The sequence below is a fragment of the Protopterus annectens genome, chromosome 11.part0 (assembly GCF_019279795.1).
Source record: "Protopterus annectens isolate FY-2018-M chromosome 11.part0, PAN1.0, whole genome shotgun sequence".
NCBI classification, from domain to species: Eukaryota; Metazoa; Chordata; order Ceratodontiformes; family Protopteridae; genus Protopterus; species Protopterus annectens.
Genome location: NC_056745.1, coordinates 727979138 through 728002512, shown reverse-complemented (window position 1 = coordinate 728002512; position 23375 = coordinate 727979138). Strand labels below are relative to the sequence as shown.

Genomic DNA, 23375 nt, shown 5'->3' with positions numbered 1-23375 from the left:
TTGCCACCAAAGCCAAATCCACCTCCCATCACTGTACTGCCCTTCATTTGTTAAACTGGATTGAACTCCCCAACCATCTAAATTATCTCCAAATTACTACAGCCCATAAACTAATTTTCCAACCTACTAAGTGCCCTGTCCAATATCCTCCAACCACACTCCCCTCCAAGATCTCTAAAATCATCCAACCAAAACCTAATCACTGTCCGTAAACCCAAAAGTCCTGCTGGGCAGTATCTAATATCCTTCTCTCTAGCAAAAAAATGGAATTATTTGCCATCCTCCCTAAGGACTTGTCAAAGCTCTGACACCTTTAAAACTCTTCTACACTCCTACCTTTCTTCCAAATGGAAATGCACCTGCTCTCTCCCCACATAGCCTCATGCCTCACTCTCCCCATAAACCTTTCTCTAACTCTGAGCCTAAACCTAACCTGACATAACAGTAAACGTAATCCCATGTACAACCCACTTCTACTTCTACCACCTCTGCTCTCTTTCACTTCACTTTCCCCATCATTCCCAGTTGCCTTTTCCTCCTTTCCACTTCAAATACCTCCTAACATGTGATCATACTCCCAGTGCTCAGCTAACCTGTGATCATACTCCCAGTCCTCTGCTAACCTGTGATCATACTCCCAGTCCTCAGCTAACCTGGGATAATACTCCCAGTCCTCAGCTAACCTGTGATCATACTCCCAGTCCTCAGCTAACCTGGGATCATACTCCCAGTCCTCAGCTAACCTGTGATCATACTCCCAGTCCTCAGCTAACCTGTGATCATACTCCCAGTCCTCTGCTAACCAGTGATCATACTCTCAGTCCTCTGCTAACCTGTGATCATACCCCCAGTCATCAGCTAACCTGTGATCATACCCCCAGTCATTAGCTAACCTGTGATCATACCCCCAGTCATCTGCTAGCCTGTGATCATACTCCCAGTCCTCTGCTAACCTGTGATCATACTCCCAGTCCTCTACTAACCTGTGATCATACTCCCAGTCCTCTGCTAACCTGTGATCATATCCTCCCAGTTCTCTGCTAACCTGTGATCATACTCCCAGTCCTCTGCTAACCTGTGATCATATATCAGTCCTCTGCTAACCCGTGATCATACTCCCAGTCCTCTGCTAACCCGTGATCATACTGCCAGTCCTCTGCTAACCTGTGATCATACTGCCAGTGTTCTGCTAACCTGTGATCATACTTCCAGTCCTCAGCTAACCTATGATCATACTCCCAGTCCTCAGCTAACCTGTGATCATACTCCCAGTCCTCTGCTAACCTGTTATCATACTCCCAGTCCTATGCTAACCTGTGATCATACTCCCAGTCCTCTGCTAACCTGTGATCATACTCCCAGTCATCAGCTAACCTGTGATCATACTCCCAGTCCTCAGCTAACCTGCGATCATACTCCCAGTCCTCTGCTAACCTGCGATCATACTCCCAGTCCTCTGCTAACCTGCGATCATACTCACAGTTCTCAGCTAACTCACAGTTCTCAGCTAACCTACGATCATACTCCCAGTCCTCAGCTAACCTGCGATCATACTCCCAGTCCTCAGCTAACCTGCGATCATACTCCCAGTCCTCTGCTAACCTGCGATCATACTCCCAGTCTGCTGCTAACCTGTGATCATACTCCCAGTCCTCTGCTAACCTGTGATCATACTCCCAGTCCTCTGCTAACCTGTGATCATACCCCCAGTCCACTGCTAACCTGTGATCATACCCCCAGTCATCAGCTAACCTGTGATCATACTCCCAGTCCTCTGCTAACCTGTTATCATACTCCCAGTCCTCTGCTAACCTGTGATCATATATCAGTCCTCTGCTAACCCGTGATCATACTCCCAGTTCTCTGCTAACCTGTGATCATATATCAGTCCTCTGCTAACCTGTGATCATACTGCCAGTCCTCTGCTAACCCGTGATCATACTCCCAGTCTCACCCGTGATCATACTCCCAGTCCTCTGCTAACCCGTGATCATACTCTCAGTCCTCAGCTAACCTTTGATCATACTCCAAGTCCTCAGCTAACCTGTGATCATACTCCCAGTCCTCTGCTAACTTGTGATCATACTCCCAGTCCTCTGCTAACCTGTGATCATACTGCCAGTCCTCTGCTAACCCGTGATCATACTGCCAGTCCTCTGCTAACCCGTGATCATACTCCCAGTACTCTACTAACCCGTGATCATACTCCCAGTCATCTGCTAACCCGTGATCATACTCCCAGTCCTCAGCTAACCTTTGATCATACTCCAAGTCCTCAGCTAACCTGTGATCATACTCCCAGTCCTCTGCTAACTTGTGATCATACTCCCAGTCCTCAGCTAACCTGTGATCATACTCCCAGTCCTCTGCTAATCTGTGATCATACTCCCAGTCCTCTGCTAACCTGTGATCATACTCCCAGTCCTCTGCTAACCTGTGATCATACTTCCAGTCCTCTGCTAACCTGCGATCATACTCCCAGTCCTCTGCTAACCTGCGATCATACTCCCAGTCTCTGCTAACCTGCGATCATACTCCCAGTCCTCAGCTAACCTGCGATCATACTCTCAGTCCACAGCTAACCTGCGATCATACTCCCAGTCCTCAGCTAACCTGTGATCATACTCCCAGTCCTCAGCTAACCTGTGATCATACTCCCAGTCCTCTGCTAACCTGTGATCATACTCACAGTCCTCTGCTAACCTGTGATCATACTGCCAGTCCTCTGCTAACCTGTGATCATACTGCCAGTCTTCTGCTAACCTGTGATCATACTCCCAGTCCTGTACTAACCTGTGATCATACTCCCAGTCCTCAGCTAACCTGTGATCATACTCCCAGTCCTCTGCTAACCTGTGATCATATATCAGTCCTCTGCTAACCCGTGATCATACTCCCAGTCCTCTGCTAACCCGTGATCATACTCCCAGTCCTCTGCTAACCTGTGATCATACTCCAAGTCCTCTGCTAACCTGTGATCATGCTCCCAGACCTCAGCTAACCTGTGATCATACTCCCAGTCCTCAGCTAACCTGTGATCATACTCCCAGTCCTCTGCTAACCTGTGATCATACTCCCAGTCCTCTGCTAACCTGTGATCATACTCCCAGTCCTCTGCTAACCTGTGATCATACTCCCAGTCCTCTGCTAACCTGTGATCATACTCCCAGTCCTCAGCTAACCTGTGATCATACTCCCAGTCCTCTGCTAACCTGTGATCATACTCCCAGTCCTCTGCTAACCTGTGATCATACTCCCAGTCCTCTGCTAACCTGTGATCATACTCCCAGTCCTCTGCTAACCTTTGATCATACTCCCAGTCCTCAGCTAACCTGTGATCATACTCCCAGTCCTCAGCTAACCTGTGATCATACTCCCAGTCCTCTGCTAACCTGTGATCATACTCCCAGTCCTCAGCTAACCTGTGATCATACTCCCAGTCTTCTGCTAACCTGTGATCATACTCCCAGTCCTCTGCTAACCTGTGATCATACTCCCAGTCCTCTGCTAACCTGCAATCATACTCCCAGTCCTCTGCTAACCTGCGATCATACTCCCAGTCCTCTGCTAACCTGCGATCATACTCCCAGTCTTCTGCTAACCTGCGATCATACTCCCAGTCCTCAGCTAACCTGCGATCATACTCCCAGTCCTCTCCCAGTCCACAGCTAACCTGCGATCATACTCCCAGTCCTTTGCTAACCTGCGATCATACTCCCAGTCCTCAGCTAACCTGTGATCATACTCCCAGTCCTCAGCTAACCTGTGATCATACTCCCAGTTCTTTGCTAACCTGTGATCATACTCCCAGTTCTTTGCTAACCTGTGATCATACTCCCAGTCCCTTGCTAATCTGGGATCATACTCCCAGTCCTCAGCTAACCTGTGATCATACTCCCAGTCATCAGCTAACCTGTGATCATACTCCCAGTCCTCTGCTAACCTGTGATCATACTCCCAGTCCTCTGCTAACCTGTGATCATACTCCCTGTCCTCTGCTAACCTGTGATCATACTCCTAGTCCTCTGCTATCCTGTGATCATACTCCCAGTCCTCAGCTAACCTGTGATCATACTCCCAGTCCTCAGCTAACCTGTGATCATACTCCCAGTCCTCTGCTATCCTGTGATCATACTCCCAGTCCTCTGCTAACCTGTGATCATACTCCCAGTCCTCTGCTAACCTGTGATCATACTCCCAGTCCTCAGCTAACCTGTGATCATACTCCCAGTCCTCTGCTAACCTGTGATCATACTCCCAGTCCTCTGCTAACCTGTGATCATACTCCCAGTCCTCTGCTAACCTGTGATCATACTCCCATTCCTCAGCTAACCTGTGATCATACTCCCATTCCTCTGCTAACCTGTGATCATACTCCCAGTCCTCTGCTAACCTGTGATCATACTCCCAGTCCTCTGCTAACCTGTGATCATACTCCCTGTCCTCTGCTAACCTGTGATCATACTCCTAGTCCTCTGCTATCCTGTGATCATACTCCCAGTCCTCAGCTAACCTGTGATCATACTCCCAGTCCTCAGCTAACCTGTGATCATACTCCCAGTCCTCTGCTATCCTGTGATCATACTCCCAGTCCTCTGCTAACCTGCGATCATACTCCCAGTCCTCTGCTAACCTGCGATCATACTCCCAGTCCTCTGCTAACCTGCGATCATACTCCCAGTCCTCAGCTAACCTGTGATCATACTCCCAGTCCTCAGCTAACCTGTGATCATACTCCCAGTTCTTTGCTAACCTGTGATCATACTCCCAGTTCTTTGCTAACCTGTGATCATACTCCCAGTCCCTTGCTAATCTGGGATCATACTCCCAGTCCTCAGCTAACCTGTGATCATACTCCCAGTCATCAGCTAACCTGTGATCATACTCCCAGTCCTCTGCTAACCTGTGATCATACTCCCAGTCCTCTGCTAACCTGTGATCATACTCCCTGTCCACTGCTAACCTGTGATCATACTCCTAGTCCTCTGCTATCCTGTGATCATACTCCCAGTCCTCAGCTAACCTGTGATCATACTCCCAGTCCTCAGCTAACCTGTGATCATACTCCCAGTCCTCTGCTATCCTGTGATCATACTCCCAGTCCTCTGCTAACCTGTGATCCTACTCCCAGTCCTCTGCTAACCTGTGATCATACTCCCAGTCCTCAGCTAACCTGTGATCATACTCCCAGTCCTCTGCTAACCTGTGATCATACTCCCAGTCCTCTGCTAACCTGTGATCATACTCCCAGTCCTCTGCTAACCTGTGATCATACTCCCATTCCTCAGCTTACCTGTGATCATACTCCCATTCCTCTGCTAACCTGTGATCATACTCCCTGTCCTCTGCTAACCTGTGATCATACTCCCAGTCCTCTGCTAACCTGTGATCATACTCCCAGTCCTCTGCTAACCTGTGATCATACTCCCAGTCCTCAGCTAACCTGTGATCATACTCCCAGTCCTCTGCTAACCTGTGATCATACTCCCAGTCCTCTGCTAACCTGTGATCATACTCCAAGTCCTCTGCTAACCTGCGATCATACTCCCAGTCCTCAGCTAACCTTTGATCATACTCCCAGTCCTCAGCTAACCTTTGATCATACTCCCAGTCCTCAGCTAACCTGTGATCATACTCCCAGTCCTCTGCTAACCTGTTATCATACTCCCAGTCCTCTGCTAACCTGTGATCATACTCCCAGTCCTCTGCTAACCCGCGATCATACTCCCAGTCCTCTGCTAACCTGCGATCATACTCCCAGTCTTCTGCTAAACTGCGATCATACTCCCAGTCCTCACTCCCAGTCATCAGCTAACCTGTGATCATACTCCCAGTCCTCAGCTAACCTGTGATCATACTCCCAGTCCTCAGATAACCTGTGATCATACTCCCAGTCCTCTGCTAACCTGTGATCATACTCCCAGTCCTCTGCTAACCTGTGATCATACTCGCAGTCCTCTGCTAACCTGTGATCATACTCCCAGTTTTCTGCTAACCTGTGATCATACTCCCAGTCCTCTGCTAACCTGTGATCATACTCCCAGTCCTCTGCTAACCTGTGATCATACTCCCAGTCCACTGCTAGCCTGTGATCATACTCCCAGTCCTCTGCTAGCCTGTGATCATACTCCCAGTCCTCTGCTAACCTGTGATCATACTCCCATTCCTCAGCTAACCTGTGATCATACTCCCACTCCTCTGCTAACCTGTGATCATACTCCCACTCCTCTGCTAACCTGTGATCATACTCCCAGTACTCAGCTAACCTGTGATCATACTCCCAGTACTCAGCTAACCTGTGATCATACTCCCAGTCCTCTGCTAACCTGTGATTATACTCTCAGTCCTCTGCTAACCTGTGATCATACTTCCATTCCGCAGCTAACCTGTGATCATACTCCCAGTCCTCTGCTAACCTGTGATCATACTCCCCGTCCTCTGCTAACCTGTGATCATACTCCCAGTCCTCAGCTAACCTGTGATCATACTCCCAGTCCTCTGCTAACCTGTGATCATACTCCCTGTCCTCTGCTAACCTGTGATCATACTCCCAGTCCTCTGCTAACATGTGATCATACTTCTAGTCCTCTGCTAACCTGTGACCATACTCCCAGTCCTCAGCTAACCTGTGATCATACTCCCAGTCCTCTGCTAACCTGTGATCATACTCCCAGTCCTCTGCTAACCTGTGATCATACTCCCAGTCCTCAGCTAACCTGTGATCATACTCCCAGTCCTCTGCTAACCTGTGATCATACTCCCAGTCCTCAGCTAACCTGTGATCATACTCCCATTCCTCAGCTAACCTGTGATCATACTCCCAGTCCTCAACTAACCTTTGATCATACTCCCATTCCTCAGCTAACCTGTGATCATACTCCCAGTCCTTTGCTAACCTGTGATCATACTCCCAGTCCTCAGCTAACCTGTGATTATACTCCCAGTCCCTTGCTAATCTGTGATTATACTCCCAGTCCTCAGCTAACCTGTGATCATACTCCCAGTCCTCAGCTAACCTGTGATCATACTCCCAGTCCTCAGCTAACCTGTGATCATACTCCCAGTCCTCTGCTAAACTTTGATCATACTCCCAGTCCTCTGCTATCCTGTGATCATACTCCCAGTCCTCAGCTAACCTGTGATCATACTCCCAGTCCTCAGCTAACCTGTGATCATACTCCCAGTCCTCTGCTATCCTGTGATCATACTCCCAGTCCACTGCTAACCTGTGATCATACTCCCAGTCCTCTGCTAACCTGTGATCATACTCCCAGTCCACTGCTAACCTGTGATCATACTCCCAGTCCTCAGCTAACCTGTGATCATACTCCCAGTCCTCTGCTAACCTGTGATCATACTCCCAGTCCTCTGCTAACCTGTGATCATACTCCCAGTCTTCTGCTATCCTGTGATCATACTCCCAGTCATCAGCTAACCTGTGATCATACTCCCAGTCCTCTGCTAACCTGTGATCATACTCCCAGTCCTCTGCTAACCTGTGATCATACTCCCAGTCCTTTGCTAACGTCTTTAGCTAAACATACAATCTGCAATGACTTACTCCTGTTCTTTACCTTAAAATTACCTTCTGCACCCTCAACTTCTTCTACAAATCCCCTGTTCCTACTCTATATCATACTTTCATAAATACTCGACACTCTGAAACCATATAACCTATGATGTCCTCTGACTCTTCATCATGTTTGATTTGTGTTTCTTTTTACTTTGACTGTAACTATGAACACACTGTGTAACATAATTTTATTTAATTGTACTCTTCTTCATCTAAATTGGCTTTTTATGTGTACAACTGGGTATAACTGCATATATATTTTCACATCACTTAATTTGATTTTTATGTGAATAACTGTATAATTTCTATGTAATACAGATTTTTATGTGAATAACTGTGTATAATCACTATGTCATGCAGATATTTTGTGAATATCTATGTATAATCACAATGCAATGTGGAGCTTTTCTCTCCGGGCCTCCACTGAAAATGGGCTCCCTGAGCCCAGTGGACCTCCCCAGTCATCAAACTGAAATAAATAAATAAATAAATAAATAAATGCTGCCAAAAATGCCCTGACAACAGCCAGAACAATGCATTTGCCTATACGGTCCAAAGTAGAAGCAATCCTTAAGTAAATGCAAGCATGTGGTGTGAATGAAAATGCAAGTGAACTGACTAAATGGTGTGTGTCAGTGGTCCCAGTCATTAAAACCTATGCCAATGTAAGAATATACACTGACGAGGAAAAAGGTAAATGATGCAGTCGTGTGAGAAATTTTTATTTTACCAACCCGAGAAGACACTCCACAAAATCTGATTGATGCCAAACTGTTTTCCACATTAGACACTTTCAGTGGGTTTTGTCAAATGCTGTTGGAAAAAGACAGTGAAAAGCTAATGACCTTCATTGCTGAAATGGGAAGGTTTTGTTTTAACAGACTGCCATTTGGTATAACGTCAGCAGAAATATTTCAACATGAGATAAGTCCTCTGTTGAAGGAGCATGAATGTGTTGCTATTGTTTTCATAGATGATGTACTAGTGTTTGATTCTAATAAATGATTCAAGATTAGAGACAGGGCACCAGACAATTATAAATTTATGTCTGAGACTAAATAAAAACAAATCTTGCATTGTAAACTCATAGATTCAATATCTCAGTCACAGTGTAAATGGTACTAAAATCAGATTAAGTGCAGGCAAAGGTCAAAGAAATGATGGAATGTAAGAGCCCAGCCTGAGTAACCAAACTATATCATGCCCTAAGCATGATAAACTTCTTAAATTAATGCCAGGTTTGTCCACAAGGCAAGATCCCCTGAACAGACCTACTCACCTACTCAAGAAAGGTATACTCTAGTGTGGAGATGTTTTTAACCCAAGTCTTCAACAGAATCTAAGAAATGCTAATGATTTCTCCATTGCTACTAAGCCGTCATGAATGCTGAAGAAACAGCTATGGACAGAATGCTACATTAATCCAGATGGAAAGACAAAGTGTTACAACCAGTTGCTAATTTCTCCAGAATGCTAACCAATACTGAAAAGACACATTCATAGATTAAGGAAAGAGTGTCATATGAGTGTTTGGCCAGTGAGTTTTGAACTTCAGACAGACCAACATTGGTTTTACAGATTAATTCCTACATTTTGGGAAAGGTATACCCAGATGTCAAAGGTTGCATATGAAACTGAAGCATTTAATGCTAGAGCAATTTGTGTGCCTGAAAAAACAGTAATGGGTCACATGTTATCAGGAAATTCAGTACATGAAAAATACAGTCTAATACCAAAGAAAACAGTAATGCATATGTGCAGAAAATAATGGCAACTTGGCCACTCACTACAAAAGATGCTAAAAATTTAAAGCAAGGTACTAAAAAAGAATTATAAATAGTTATCAGGTATATCATGGCCATAGACAAAAGATGCAATGTGCAAATACAAACTCCATCAGAGCACAATTGTCTTAACATGATTGCTTGCTATATTACTGAGACAAAATAGTGATGCCCTCATCACACCATAACAAAATATTCATGCAAATACACAAAGGACACCAATGCCACATAAAGTATTATGAAAGAGCAAAGATGTCAGTAAGGTGGCTGACATGGCTCATCATTAGCACAGACATTGCAGAGCTTGTGTCAAAATGTTAGTTATGTACCATCTACAAACCATCACAAAATTATGGAACCAAATACTTCATTTCTGTCAAATGAATTCCATCAATTTGCTAAGGACCATGGTTTCATTCATATTATGTCAAGCCTTTATTATCCATAGTGTAGAGTAGTCAGAACTGCTAAAAGATCTTGAGATGAGCTGTTACTCACACAGCTCTCATGTTGTTCTGTGCTAGTGCTACTGAAGTAAACCCTTCACAGTTAGTGCTCAAACAAATAAGACATAACGCGCCAATGCTAGAATCCAAACATGAACCAAAGACCACTTTGAAACAGTCCATCACAGAACATAATCAGACAGCAAATGACTCTTATAAGTGATTTTTTTCCAGACAGCCATTCCCTAATGATTGATCCAAGCATGATGAGGTCTTTAGCCATACAGTTTCATCAGCGGTGTTAACCACAACCCACTGAGAAAAGCACTGAAGTTTTGAATCTGAAATGTGTTCCTGCAGTCCATGCACTGTTGATTCCAATGTGACTACACCTGATACTGTCCACACGACAGACACTGGACAAAATGCTTCTCATTTTACTTGTTTGTCTAACTATTTTCCTTCAACAGGTTCCAGGCCTAGTGATATAGCTCAGTCTGGTATTAAAGTTCAAATCCCAGTGAGATACTGGGAATAGCATCAAATATCACTGGAGGATACTGGAATAATTTATTCCCTCCTATAAAAATGTCACTGCACTGGTGTTGAATGTTAATGTCTTGCATTCTTACTTGAATGCTACTGTCTCATGAGTAATTTCTTGTCTAATATTTGAAAGAAAAGTTTTAGAGCATCTGTATATTCCAATAGCCATTCAAGAATATAAATATGTTAAGAGGATATAATATAATTATTTACCACAACTTAGAAAAATCTCTCTCTCTCTTTGGAGATGGGGAGATATGATATGCTGTTCTGTAACTGTCTATGTTGTGGATATGTAACATACTACTGTACATTTAAGGATTCAGGATCCCATAATGCTTACTATCTGGTCTGTCAGTTGGTACGGAGCTTGTGAAGCGGGATGAACCTGTTGATAATCTTCATGCTGTGCTGCCACTTTGTGTGCATTAAAGTTGCTATTCACCTCACATGTTGGTGTTTCCTGGTATCAGAAGTTTACCTAGCTATTTTTGCACCTGGTGCCATTCCCTGACAGACTTTGTGCCCTACCACCTTTGTCTCACATTACCTACACCTCTACCTGACGTTATTCATTCTACCAGTCAACATAATTAGGTAACCACAGGTGTGCATGATGACAGAAAGAAGCATAAAACACTGGACAGTGAACATTTCTGTTGCTCACAATACAGACTGCAAATCAATAACTGTAATGGCTTGCAAATTAACAAACTAAACAAAGAACTAAAAAAATCTTAATATGTGACTCAGTCAGTAAATTAAAAATATTGTTCTTAAATAACCTGTCTTAAATTTATTTTCAAATGTTGTACGTCAACATTTAAAGGCTTAAACATTTTAACATTTAAGATTTAAACATTTTAGCAGCTTTCCCCTTGCAGTAACCCTTTCAGATTTATAAACTGATCTACCACTGAGAGCAGAGGACAATCCCACTAGCTAAGCTGCATAATAATGAGGCAATCTGAAAGATTGCATAATGCTAATTAGGCCTTATGTTCTGTGACCCAGAATATCACACACCTGTGTAAATATCTGTGGGTGAAGGAAATATTTAACACCGTTAAAACATTGTAGCCACCACCGAATCTATTGGAAACAGTGCTGAAGTTCAGTGAAGACATGGGAGTTGGGAGTGGTGCTGTTTGTCTATGTGTGGAAATGTGTGCGACATGTAGTTGCATGAATGTGTGTGTGTGTGTGTGTGTGTGCGTGTGTGTGTGTGTGTGTGTGTGTGTGTGTGTGTGTGTGTGTGTGTGTGTGTGTGCGTGTGTGTGTGTGTGTGTGTGTGTGTGTGTGTGTGTGTGTGTGTGTGTGTGTGTGTGTGTGCATGCTCGTGTGGATGCATAGATGTTTGAATTTACACGTGCAAATGCTAGGGGGATAGCTTTGCCAACTTTATACATAGGTTGAATAAACGCTACCACTGTGTTTGGTCTGAAAGTGCTAGTAAAAATGTGAAATGCAGAGATATGCCAATGAGCTGATAATGAGTTTGTCCTCGTTGTGGTCATAGCTGTCTCTGAATCATATTTTTTCCCAGTCTCATAAATTGACCAAAATGTGGTAGGTAATTTATGCAAGCAATAGTATTCTTTCTGAGTCTTAGGAAAAGTCAATAAACTTAAAAAGAATAAAAATGACAAACAGCAGGCTATAAAACTTATCTTTTTTTTAAATGTTTTATTGATTTCCTAACAGTAACAATATAACTATTTTCTTATTCCTGTATACAAAATACTTAGTGTGTCATGTCACTTACATATAATTTATATAAACTATACCTGTCTATATCTATTTTATGTGCATATGATATTGTAAGCTGTTATCCTGATATTCAATGATTTTACTTTTGTTTGTTTTATGTTTGTTTTTATTCATTCTGTTTCTTTTCATTTTGTTAGCTTAAATTTTTTTATGGCATGCAATGAAGGCAATATCGATGAGTTCTTTAAATAAAGGAGCCTTAACATTTTTCCATTTCTTGATTATAAGCTTTCTTGCATTGGTTAAGATACACCAAAGTAATGAATGTTGTAATTTTAGAACTGGAACACATACAGGTACTGGAGCTTTAAAAATTACTGTTTACCTAATGTAAACTTGTCAGACCATGCTTGTAACAACGTCTGTATGTCATTTGAAAAGCCTATTAAGTAGGGAGAGTCAAAATATATGTTTCTCCAGTTTGCTCTAATTTGTTGTTTACATCTTCAGCATTCTCTATATGTTTTTATGCATTGATTTAATTTTGTGTAGTGGTATAAACCCCTATGCAAATGTTTCCAAGAAAATAGATTCTAATATATAGCTGATGTTGTTTTAACTGAATGTTCCAAAATTAATCTCTTATTAGTTTCATTTAGTTCTAGATGTTCAACATATTTCGTATAATTCCAAGACAATTGTACAATAATAATTTTTATTAATTTATAACAGTCTGACATGTATAATTTGATGAGTCACATTCTGTTAAAGAAATACTAATGAATTTTAATATTAGAGGATCATTTTCCATAACCATGCTAGACATCTGATCAGTTATGTTCATGGTATATGGTCTATAATGTTGCATTGTTAACAAATTATTTTTATGTATATTTGTTTATTAAAGTATCCAAACTTGAAAAGTTGACTCCATTTAAAATTTGGAGTCAAAAGTTAAATGATTATCTTTCAAAGACTTAATTTTTCAAATAACTGGAAAAATAGAAAATAAAGCTTTGATATCAGGATTTTTAGTTTTGAAAATGTTCTTAATACAGATAGTATCAGTTAATTTCTAGGTACTGCCAAAAATATTTTTGTTTAAAATCCAGATAAATGAAGCATTTATTATTTGCAATTGTTTCATTGTTTTTTTTTTCTTTTCTTTTTTTTTTTTTTTTTTTGTATGTTAAAAGATCAAATTATTTCCTGTATTATTTTCCAGTTAGACATATATTTATGATTTAAAATTATCATGTTTCAGATTCTATTAAGTTTTCAGATGGAGTTATGGACATTATTTGTATTAATTATAGTATAATGGAATTATTGCTTGTATTTCATAAAAAAAGTTAAACGATAGACACTGTATTTCCTGCACATGTGCAAAATCAGCCAGTATGACTAGTGTATTTTGTTAATTTGATTTTCTTGTTACTTAAAACTTATTAAATTGCTGTATTCTGCTTGTTGGCTTCCTGTGAGTCAATAAGAAAGGAAACATCAGAAAGCTGGGACTAGTAGATAGTATAGTGGAGAACTGGGACTAGCTACCTGTCTAGCTATATATCTATATTTATCCTGGCTAGTGACCAGATATATTAATATTAGCATTTGCTTTCCAGGAGGACTGCAGGCTGGTTATGAATGAAAACAGCTTGTTCTGGCCCTGGTTTTTGCTTAAAAAGAAAGCTGATGCTTTGATTTTGAAGACTGTCATGGACTCATGTTTTGATCTGTTCTTCATAAGATTTTTGGTATTCTGGAAAATATTGAGGATTGTACTCTCTTGTAGTTTCAATGTATTAACATCTGGTATCATAAGCGGACAGCAGAGTGGTGCAACAGTAGCATTGTTGCCTCATAGCAAGCAGCTCTCTGGTTCGATTCTCGGCTGGAGTGCCTTCTGTGTGGAGTCTACATGTCCTACCTGCATTTGGGTAGGCTTCCTCTGGGTGGTCCGGTTTTCTCCCACGTTACAAAGACATGCATCTGGAGCATTTCATCTCGGGCCTCCATTGAACATTTTCTTCGTTCTAAGTCGGACTTTCCCAGTAAACAAATGTTAAATAAAATAACTAATAAATAAATATGACTAGAAAGCATTTATATGAAATACGTTAGAATATTTATTCTCTGGTGGGTATGTCAGAGATAGTTGAACCTGTCTCTGGTGTCACAGAATGCCACTGGCTTTGTTTTATATTTTTGGGCTGTGTCTCATAACATGTATGATTTTACAGCATATCAGTGAAGATTATAGTTACTTTGCATGTGTGTTCCTATTTCAAAAGCTGACCTTACAGAATTAATTTGTTTTTGTGTGAAATACATTGGACAATTTATTTCCTGCTGCATCTTTGTGTCTAGAAAAACTGAAACTGTCCCTGATATTACAGAATGACTCCATCTTTGATTTATATTTTTGGTTTATGGCTCATAAAACTTTCATTTTTATGCAGATCATTGAAGACTGCAGTCATTAAATGGGGGGAGGATTGTGGATGAAAAATCTGACTGTGGTATAATGTGCATCTGTATGAAATAAATTGGAATATTTATTCTCTGATTAGCCATTGTGTCAAGCAAAGTAGAAACTGTAGCTGGTGTCACAGGACATCTCTGACTTTGCTTTATATTTTTAGTCTGTGCTTCATACAATTTCAGGTTTTATTGCAAATGATTGAGGATTATAGAATCTAAATGGAAGAGAGACTGCTTATGGATGAAAATAAATTGCTTTCTTGTTGTCTGCATGTTTTAAAATATGGCTTCACAGGACTAATTTGCATTTGTATGAAATACGCTGGATGAGTCTTTTGTGAAGCAAATTGAAAATTGTTAGATGCAAATGATTTACCATCCCAGAGTTTGCTAAGTTTAAATACTGGACTAGTTTGCATTTGTATTAAGAATATAGGATGGGAGCTGTTAATACGCTGATTCTGTTTATAGACTTCGATTGCTCCTATTTTCATCTGCCTACTGCATAATTTTAAAGAAGTCAGTTAACAAGGCAGTAGTCCCAAGTCATGCCTAAAAAGGGTCAACTTATCAACAAAAAGGTAAAATATAAAAGCAACACTGAAACTGTCCCTTATTTCAAAGAATATCCCAAAGTTTGTCTCATGTCTTTGGCTCATGCCTCATAAAATCTCTGTCAGAACACTGAGGACTGCAGTTAGAAAATGATAACAAAAGTCTGACTTCTAACACTGCAGAAAATGTGCATTAATGCAAAAGCTGTTATTGTAGCCATCTTATAAATATACAAGAGCAATATTTAAAGGCTGTCCCTAATTTTAGGCTTCTGTCTTCATTATTGTTTGGGTTTGTCTCTGATTATTGTGCTAGTAAGCTGAGAGATACTATTTTAAAATTACAGACAGATGAGATTTATATGGCGAAGTAGATACAACTGTATGGGGTGGGGGTGGCACTGTTTGTGGATGAAAGTAGTTTAGCCTCTGGTCATTTGCTTGGTTTGCTGCCTGGCTTTCTAGGGCTAATGAACCTATGAACCTAATGAGCATTTGTGTGAAATAATTTGGAATACTTGTGGGTATTTTTGTTAAAACAAACTTTTCAAGTGTTTCTGATTTCAGAGAATGCACCTGATTTTGCACATTTTGTGGGATATTCCTCATATAATCTGTGGTTTCTGATAAATCACTCAGAATTGTAGTCACTAAATAATAAAAGATTAAAGTTTCAGACTACATAACCTTCAAAAAATGCATGCTAAGACAAAAATGTTAATCATGCAACTTTATAAGTATGTAATAAAAATTTAACTCAAATGTCAGTGCCTTTGTCCCTCATTATTTTTGGCTTTGTCACTGATACATGTGTTAAGATGTTGAGAGGTACTATCTTTTCTCACAAACAGATGGGGTACAAAGAATAACGGGGCTATAACTGCTGGTTGGAGTGGGGATCGGCTATGAATAAAAGTAACTTATCCTCCTCTTGGTTCATTATAAACACTGCCTTTTGTAGGTACAAATCACACGTGTAAGAAATAAGATTTATTTTTTGCCAGTATCAAACATCTAAGGTGTGTACAGTCAACAATGGATCTAAATTGCTGAGTATGGGAGTTACCTGTGGAAGAGAGGGGATGACTGTGACTGTCATGATCAAGCCAAACAGTCATTTAGTCTGGCTTTGCAGTATTAGCATGGATTTGTGTAAAGCAAGTTGTGGTCCTTTATTGTGACCATTTCTCATCACAATTGGACATTTGAGATGTATACAGTCAAATGGCTGTAATTCATAGATATGGACAGTGGTTAAATACAAGAGTGGTTCAAATGATTTTAAATCAAAAAGGTGAATGTAAAAAATTAAAAATATATACCACTTACTCATGGTCCAAAAGATGTGTGTGCAGGTCCAATGGTAAGAAAACTGCCCAAACAGCACTTAATCCATACCGTGTATATACATATATATATATATATATATATATATATATATATATATATATATATATATACATATATACATAGAGAGAGTTGAATATTAGAGGGAGAAGAGACCATCAAGACTTAGAAGAACAAACAAGTTCTTCCTATATTAGAAGTTTTATGGCTTAATAACATTTTACAGCAAGTACCCTCAAAACAGGCCACACAGCTGTGAAGCCTCAGTTTCAGTATGCATATGTCTGTCTCTCTCTGCCCTTTTATCTCAGTCTCTCTCATTCACTCACTATTAGTAAAGCTCACTCTTCTGGATTTCTCTCTTCTAGATTTCTATGATAGGAACAATCTCAGCTTCCAGTTGATACCTTCTTCTAGATCTTCATTCACTACGCTGTTCTTCTTTCAGAGTTGCTGCTTTGAACACCAACCCCACCCCCCTCAAAGGGCAAATAAAATTCTACAAGGGATGACCTCAGCAGTCCAGTTACGCAACATTAATTATTTCATTTAATTATTTCATTAACTAAGCCTGCTCTAACAAATGCAGCAAAGGTTCTTTCTGGTCCTAAAGCAAAATTTCCATTTTAAAGTAATAGTAAAATAAAAAAAGTTGACAAAAACAACAAAAGTTCCTTACTATTCTTAAAGACAAACTTCCATTTTGCAGTAGTAGTTTTATTTTCTCACTCGATACCAAAACTCATCACAATTTACAATGTTTAGGTATTTAATTTAACAGGGTTTGTCACATCGTGCTTGCACACAGACACAGTCACACATGCATACATATGCGTGTGTATATCTATATATATATATATGTGTATATATACATATATATATATGTGTGTGTGTGTGTGTGTGTGTGTGTGTGTGTGTGTGTGTGTGTGTGTGCGTGCGTGTGTGTGTAAATATATATATATATATATATATATATATATATATATATATATATATATACATACATACATGGGTCTACTTCTTTTGACCTAACTTTCATTTGCCTGACACTCATTTGCCTGACCCCATTTGATTGAAATTTCATTTGCCTGACACTTCATTTGCCCGACACTTCATTTGACTGACAAGTATTATTAGCAAGAAAATGGAATATGCCCCCTTCCCCACTGTAGTGCAACCCTGGAGTTAGAATATATAGTTAGGGGGGGTGTATATACATATATATACATACCAAAGTTTTTTTTTTTAAAGGGAAAGAAGACAGTTGGTCAAAACTTAAAAATAACACACCAAAGTATGCCAAACCTACCCAGGTGGGGGGGGAGAGGCTGTGCCCCCCACCCCTTAACTAAATATACCAACTGCAGGATTGCACTACAGTGTGGAAAAGGGCAAATTTCCCCATGTTGGCCAAGTGTCTCCATTTCCTGTAAAAAAAAACATTGGTGATGTTCAGGTTCAGTTTATTGAAAGTTCAATGTTTTCTTCTTCAGAATCTGCTATTCAGGTAATTGTAAATTCAGTCTACCAAAGTAGATGCATATATATATATATATATATATATATATATATATATATATATATATATATATATAAATATGTTTATATACCTGGGTCCTGAACAAAAAAGAAAATATGAAATGGCAAATTTAGCAAACCACACTTTTATAAAACAAAAATCGAGTTGACTTGATTTTTGTTTTATTAAAGTGTGGTTTGTTAAAGTTGCCATTCAAGCTTTTCTTTTTCATTCAAGTGCAGTGTTTTGATTTTACTGGTTTATCTATACATGTGGGTGTACTTTGTATTACTGAATTTACACTTTACTGAAATTTAAACCAAGGAGATGAGTGTTTCGAAACTGGACATCAACGAACATTCACTTTGCTGGTTTACATCAACAAACCACCTGCTGCTACAACAAAACAGAAAATATACATTTTTTTAACATTTTTGCATGGGAGAAAGCCCCTGCACCACCCCCCTGTAAATTGTATACCAACTCTGAGATCACACTACAGTAAGGAAAAGGGTACATTTTCCAATATTCACTGTATTGTGATCTCCATTCAGGAGCTCCGAGCACCATGAGACATGCACAGCAGGTGTTTAGTTAAAGTAAACTTCGGCAAAGTAAAGGTTCAGCAATATCCAGTTTTGAAGTACTCGTCAGTTTAAATTTCGGTAAAGTGTGAATTCAATAATGTAAAGGAGGCCGATATATATATATATATATATATATATATATATATATATGCATGAATGTATCTATAGATATATATATATATATATATATATATATATATATCTACACATATATACTTATATGAGTGTATGACAGACATTCAACGTATCAAACTTTGAATGTCTGTCATAATTCTAAAACAGCTTGAATGTCAAAGATTCAAATACATTTCAAATCAAAATCATGATTCAACAACAAAAAAAAAATCTAATTTTTTTGCAGGTAAGCCCCTCCGCTTGCACACCCCTTGTGGGGTTCTACACCCCCAATATCGCCTGCTATTGATCTATATCAACTCTGTGATTGCAGTATATAGTCTCCATTCCACACTGTACTGCAATCTCACACTTAAAAAAGCCATTGTGTGCAATTAGCTAGTTTTTGATCAGCTGCACTAGCTTTTTTCATTTGAGCAGTTGCCACTTTAAAGGATTGAATGTAATCTATAGCTCTCTCTCTCTCATATATATATATATATATATATATATATATATATATATATACACACACACACACACATATATATATATATATATATACATATATATATATATATATGTATATATATATATATATATATATATATATATATATATATATATATATATATATATATATATACATATATATATATATATATATATATATATATATATATATATGTATATATATTTATATGGAACCACTACTAAATACTGAACACTCACTCTACCCATGCCCAAAATCCCGAGACTACACATCCGAAACACTACAATACCGAAAAAACAAAACCGCGAAATTCAAACTGCCGAAAACTACACACAACATGCACCACACACAGACACATACACACACCTTCCCCAAAACACAAACACACAAACCTAACCTACAGACAAGCAGGGGGCAAGCACCCCTGCACCCTGCATGTCGGGGGCTGTGCCCCCCACACCCCCCTACTTAAATATTCTAACTTCAAGGTTGCACTACCCAGACAAACACATGAATACACCATCACATGCCTACATCCCCCTCACAAATCACACTCACAAGACACATATAAACCTTGTGCACCATGTGCACCATCTTTATAGTGGCAAATAGTGTTTTGCATTCCGCCAGATCCTCTGATGCTTTATTATATATTTTCATATACTTGTATCAATACTCAGTATTTGATTTTTCAGTTGGTTCTGGTTGTTGGTTTTCCTGGTTTTACGTAAAGCCGTTGATCAGATGGTTATGATGAAGGTGTGTCCTTCTTTGTTTAGTCCGACAGTTGCTGTTGGTTATAGGATGTTTTTTACTGTCGGACCAGTTTTCGTTGTTTTGACTGTCGTCATATGGCTTTCCGTGCATACAGGATGCTACAACGGTTTTATTTCTATTTTCATTGTTGCCGTTACTGGTGAGTTTTATTACTTACCTTTTGTGTAAGTCAACTATGTTATATAGGTCTAGGATTTTGTGCATTAGTAGGTTCTATAGATGTTTTTCATTGAGAAGGCGATATTAAGCTGATTTTATTAACCGGCATGTTCTGCACTATTCATTAATGACACTACACTGCCGTTTCTTGACAATATTTATTACATGGATATTTCTGCTAGGCAGAGTTTGATAATACCATTTGCCCTTACTGATACAACAATATGATCATCTGGTGTTTTGATGCATTAGCTCTGATTATTTGCTCTATGATAAGGGGCTCACGATGAACTCTGTTGAGCGATTCTACCTCTAGGGATATTATCTATTTTATTTTTATTAAAGTATTTTATTAATGTATTCGTGGTTCTTTTGCTCATATTTTGTGAACTTTTTGAAATATGGACCATATTATGTATTTGATCACTGACACTTGCTGCTTTGTTTTATAAGCAACTCTGAGTTTTCAGCAGGCTTGCACTGTCAGCTTAGGCCAGAAGTTGCTGTTTTTGGTGTGACAGCATAATTGTTTTAAAGCGCTTTGGCGCATTTTATGTTAACTGTTTTTATTCATGCTCTTTCATATGTTTTTTATTCTCTTTTTGTCTATGTTTAACATCTTTGAATTTGTTAATGATACCCCTTTAAACTAGCTTAGCTTGAATGCTATAATTATTCAATTAGTGTTCTGATTAGCCAGTTTTGAGCACCAAGAGCTTTTGTATAAAAGGCTGCTCAATTTCATGTTTTATTACACCTGAAGAAGCATAGTGTTACTATGCGAAAGCGTTTGTGTGTTCCAGTTCTTCATTAAAGAAGTTTTCTACATTGTGGATTCCTCTTTGTGGTGTATCCAGTGGATTTGGTGTGTTCCTACACATATAAACCTCTAACCAACACAGAAATACTTACCTGCCATTCCACCATACCGCAACAACAGAAGCATGAATTTCAAACTCCCGATAGTTGGGATTTTGAAATTTACGCTTCTGGTCTTTCAGTAGTTTGGGGTTCCGGCTATATGGTCTCGAAAGTTTGAAATCTGGTATTTCAAATTTTTGAGATTATGTAGTGTTCCTAAATATATACATACATATATATATATATATATATATATATATATATATAAAATATATATGTACATGTGTGTGTGTCTATAAATGTATATGGATACATATAGATATACATATACATATAGATGGGAGGTTGGCATAATGGTTAAGGTGTTTGCCTTACAGACACAAGGTATAGGGTTTGATTCTCACAGGGGATAATTGGCTAGGCTTAAATGGCCCATAAGGCCAATTAGTCTAGTTCTAATCTATGAACCTATGAACCTATATAGATACACACACACACACACACACACACACACACACACACACACACATATGCATACACACATACACATGTTTATATATATATATATATATATATATATATATATATATAGAGAGAGAGAGAGAAAGATAATATATGTACATCCAGGCCAAAACCTAGTTTTTGAATCTCTTTTAAGAGGATTTACCTTGAAATAGCATATCCTAGAATTTCAGCACTGAATATATCATTGCCAAGAAGTCTAAACTCTGCCACATAAACTATAGTAAATACAAAACTATTTTCTGTTTTTCATAAGGACACCACTGACAACATATATCTCTATCTATATTTATAGCTATATCTATATGGGCCTACATCAAAGTATTGAAACACCACATCATCGAAGACCATATTATCGAGATGACATTGCCAAATCCTCAGAACATCAAACACCTGGAACCACAAAACCTAATACCAGGTAGTGAACCAGTTGGCCAACATGGTGAACCTTGCCCTTTCCTCACTTTACTGCGATCTTAGAGTAGGAATATTTAGTTATGGGGGTATGGGAGGATCAGCCCCCCCCCCAAATCAGGGGGTGGGGGGGTTAAAGACCCCACTTTGGTGGGTTTTACTTGCTGTATTCATTGTTTTTCTTGTCTTGGGGGCCAAGTTGTTTTTTTCCCAGGTTTAGGCTTTGTTGTTCCAGTTGTTCGATGTTATGAGCACTGGGAGATGTCTTCTCATTAATATGGTCTTTAACGATGTGGTGTTTCGATACTGTGAAGTACACCCATAGATATAAATATATATATACATATATATATATATATATATATATATATATATATATAAAACATATATATATTTATATATATATATATATATATATATATATATATATACACAAATATATATATATATATATATATATATATATATATATATATATATATATATATATATATATATATATATATATATATATAAAACATATATATATTTATATATATATAGGAAAAGTTGAAAAGTGCAAAAGACACTCATCTCCATGTCTTCCAAGTCTAACAAGCCACTCAGCTTCTAATATGGTATTGCTGACACTCTCACATGTCAACCAAAACAACCCAGAGATCTTCCAGCTGAGACAATTAGCGCATTCCTTAAATGAATGTTGACAAATAGAAGATTTTTCAAGCAATGGCATTTTTCAAAATATTTTTTGCTGTCATTGCCTCATCTACTTTTTCATTCTCTATGCCGGTGAAAATATCTCTGGGGTCTTCTTTAATTTAGTATTTACTTAGTGTTTAAGTGATCCATATTATTTATATGTATATAGAGAACTTAAAAACAATCTGCAAATTTGTCTTTTTTTAATTCAGAATGCTAATAAGTTATATTCTATTTCTTCTATAATCAAAACCATTTCTTTACTATTGGATTCTACGTAATTAGCTAAATGGATAGTTTATTGGGATGTAATTGGCATGGACACGTTTATTAAACCCCAAAAGTATAAATTAAGCATTTTAAATTTGCATTTCATTTGGATGCTAGAAGAATTTTTTACAGCGTAAACAACAGCAAAAATTTTAACTAGTTATATTCCAATCATTATAATGAAATTCAGAAACTTTACATGTAAATAGCCAATATATAAAGAATGGTCCTTTCTTTTCTACCCTTTAGCCTATACATAAGGAATTGTCTCCTCCACTGATTCCACCAAAATCCAATTAAAGAAAAATTTGTGACTTATTGGTTTCAGTGGATGGGAAATAATGAAATTAAATCATCTGATAATCTAATTAAGAGTTTGATTTAAATGATAATCTCTGGTTAGAATTACAAGAGTACAGACAGTTTCTCTTAAATAGATTTGATTTAATATCACCTATTAATAAAGATGCAGTCCCAGTGTTGTTAAATTACTTAATTTTAAGTATACAACATAAA

General features: G+C 38.6%; 1 long non-coding RNA gene across 1 annotated transcript; it reads right to left on the bottom strand.

The window, feature by feature from the left end:
* Positions 1 to 2619: 2619 nt before the first annotated feature.
* Positions 2620 to 3053, bottom strand: LOC122814834. The gene is made up of 3 exons (XR_006366904.1): positions 2993 to 3053; positions 2794 to 2843; positions 2620 to 2643 (listed from the first exon to the last, which is right to left on the bottom strand). It is a non-coding gene; the product is annotated as an uncharacterized LOC122814834 (long non-coding RNA).
* Between the last annotated feature and the right edge of the window lie 20322 nt (positions 3054 to 23375).